The following is a 2,500-nucleotide window of genomic DNA, read 5'->3' as shown; positions in this document are numbered from 1 at the left end:
GGTCTAAAGTTAATGTTTTTGAGTACCTACAGCCAAACCACACTGGACATGCCCAATCTCGTCTGATCTTGGAAGCTATGCAGTGTTGGGCCTGGTTAGTACTTAGATGGGCGACCACCTGGGAATACCAGGTGCTGTAGGTAATTTTATACTGCCATAACATTCTTTTCTATTACATTTTACATTTCATTTTTCAACTTATCATTGAATTTACTTGAGTTAAGAAGTAAAAGAGGTCTAAAGTTAATGTTTTTGAGCACCTTCAGCCAAACCACACTGGACATGCCCAATCTTGTCTGATCTTGGAAGCTATGCAGTGTTGGGACTGGTTAGTACTTGGATGGGTAACTACCTAGGAATCCCAGGTGCTGTAGGTAATTTTAAACTGCCATAACATTCTTTTCTATTACATTTTACATTTAATTTTTTCAACTTATCAATGAATTTACTTGTGTTAAGAAGTAAAAGAGGTCTAAATTTAAAGCTTTTGAGCACCTACAGCCAAACCACAGTGGACATGCCCAATCTCGTCTGATCTTGGAAGCTATGCAGTGTTGGGCCTGGTAAGTACTTGGATGGGAGACCACCTGGGAATACCAGGAGCTGTAGGTAATTTTATACTGCCAGAACATTCTTTTTTATTACATTTTACATTTAATTTTTTCAACTTAACAATGAATTTACTTGAGTTAAGAAGTAATAGAGGTCTAAATTTAATGCTTTTGAGCACCTACAGCCAAACCACACTGGACATGCCCAATCTCGTCTGATCTTGGAAGCTATGCAGTGTTGGGCCTGGTTTGTACTTGGATGGGAGACCACCTTGGAATACCAGGTGCTGTAGGTAATTTTAGACAGCCAAAACATTCTTTTCTATTACATTCTACATTTCATTTTTTCAACTTATCAATGAATTTACTTGAGTTAAGAAGTAAAAGAGGTCTAAAGTTAATGGTTTTGAGCACCTACAGCCAAACCACACTAGACATGCCCAATCTCGTCTGATCTTGGAAGCTATGCAGTGTTGGGCCTGGTTAGTACTTGGATGGGAGACCACCTGGGAATACTAGGTGCTGTAGGTAATTTTATACTGCCATAACATTCTTTTCTATTACATTTTAAATTTAATTTTTCCAACTTATCAATGAATTTACTTGAGTTAAGAAGTAACAGAGGTCTAAAGTTAATGTTTTTGAGCACCTACAGCCAAACCACACTGGACATGCCCAATCTCGTCTGATCTTGGAAGCTATGCAGTGTTGGGCCTGGTTAGTACTTGGATGTGAGACCACCTGGGAATACCAGGAGCTGTAGGTAATTTTATACTGCCATAACATTCTTTTCTATTAAATTTTACATTTAATTTTTCAACTTATCATTGAATTTACTTGAGTTAAGAAGTAAAAGAGGTCTAAAGTTAATGTTTTAGAGCACCTACAGCCAAACCACACTGGACATGCCCAATCTCATCTGATCTTGGAAGCTATGCAGTGTTGGGCATGGTTAGTACTTGGATGGGAGACCACCTGGGAATACCAGGTGCTGTAGGTAATTTTATACTGCCATAACATTGTTTTCTATTACATTTTACATTTAATTTTTTCAACTTATCAATGAATTTACTTGAGTTAAGAAGTAAAAGAGGTCTAAAGTTAATGTTTTTGAGCACCTACAGCCAAGCCACACTGGACATGCCCAATCTCGTCTGATCTTGGAAGCTCTGCAGTGTTGGGCCTGGTTAGTACTTGGATGGGAGACCACCTGGGAATACCAGGTGCTGTAGGTAATTTTATACTGCCATAACATTCTTTTCTATTACATTTTACATTTAATTTTTTCAACTTATCAATGAATTTCCTTGAGTTAAGAAGTAATAGAGGTCTAAAGTTAATACTTTTGAGCACCTACAGCCAATCCACACTGGACATGCCCAATCTCGTCTTATCTTGGTAGCTATGCAGTGTTGGGCCTCGTCAGTACTTGGATGGGAGACCACCTGGGAAAACCAGGTGCAGTACGTAATTTTATACTCCCATAACATTCTTTTCTATTACATTTTACATTTAATTTTTTCAACTTATCAATGAATTTACTTGAGTTAAGAAGTAATAGAGGTCTAAATTTAATACTTTTGAGCACCTACAGCCAAACCACACTGGACATGCCCAATCTCGTCTGATCTTGGAAGCTATGCAGTGTTGGGCCTGGTTTGTACTTGGATGGGAGACCACCTGGGAATACCAGGTGCTGTAGGTAATTTTAGACAGCCAAAATCATTCTTTTCTATTACATTTTACATTTCATTTTTTCAACTTATCAATGAATTTACTTGAGTTAAGAAGTAAAAGAGGTCTAAAGTTAATGTTTTTGAGCACCTACAGCCAAACCACACTGGACATGCCCAATCTCATCTGATCTTGGAAGCTATGCAGTGTTGGGACTGGTTAGTACTTGGATGGGAGACTATCTAGGAATCCCAGGTGCTGTAGGTAATTTTATA

At 38.2% G+C, this 2,500-nt stretch overlaps 1 non-coding gene and 9 pseudogenes across 1 annotated transcript; all 10 read left to right on the top strand.

Moving 5' to 3' along the window:
• Positions 1-24: 24 nt before the first annotated feature.
• On the top strand, positions 25-143 carry LOC148527477 (5S ribosomal RNA). Its single transcript, XR_015877922.1, has one exon. It is a non-coding gene; the product is annotated as a 5S ribosomal RNA (ribosomal RNA).
• A 115-nt stretch (positions 144-258) lies between these two features.
• On the top strand, positions 259-377 carry LOC148527476 (5S ribosomal RNA; annotated as a pseudogene).
• Positions 378-493: 116 nt separating this feature from the next.
• Positions 494-612, top strand: LOC148527475 (5S ribosomal RNA; annotated as a pseudogene).
• A 116-nt stretch (positions 613-728) lies between these two features.
• Positions 729-847, top strand: LOC148527474 (5S ribosomal RNA; annotated as a pseudogene).
• A 116-nt stretch (positions 848-963) lies between these two features.
• On the top strand, positions 964-1,082 carry LOC148527473 (5S ribosomal RNA; annotated as a pseudogene).
• A 116-nt stretch (positions 1,083-1,198) lies between these two features.
• On the top strand, positions 1,199-1,317 carry LOC148527472 (5S ribosomal RNA; annotated as a pseudogene).
• A 115-nt stretch (positions 1,318-1,432) lies between these two features.
• Positions 1,433-1,551, top strand: LOC148527471 (5S ribosomal RNA; annotated as a pseudogene).
• A 116-nt stretch (positions 1,552-1,667) lies between these two features.
• LOC148527470 (5S ribosomal RNA) lies at positions 1,668-1,786 on the top strand (annotated as a pseudogene).
• Positions 1,787-2,137: 351 nt separating this feature from the next.
• LOC148527469 (5S ribosomal RNA) lies at positions 2,138-2,256 on the top strand (annotated as a pseudogene).
• A 117-nt stretch (positions 2,257-2,373) lies between these two features.
• On the top strand, positions 2,374-2,492 carry LOC148527468 (5S ribosomal RNA; annotated as a pseudogene).
• Positions 2,493-2,500: the final 8 nt, after the last annotated feature.

Source organism: Taudactylus pleione, unplaced genomic scaffold, assembly GCF_031769625.1.
Source record: "Taudactylus pleione unplaced genomic scaffold, aTauple2 ptg000087l, whole genome shotgun sequence".
Classification (NCBI taxonomy): domain Eukaryota; kingdom Metazoa; phylum Chordata; class Amphibia; order Anura; family Myobatrachidae; genus Taudactylus; species Taudactylus pleione.
The sequence above is the reverse complement of the archived record's forward strand: the minus strand, read 5'-3'. Positions and strand labels throughout refer to the sequence as shown.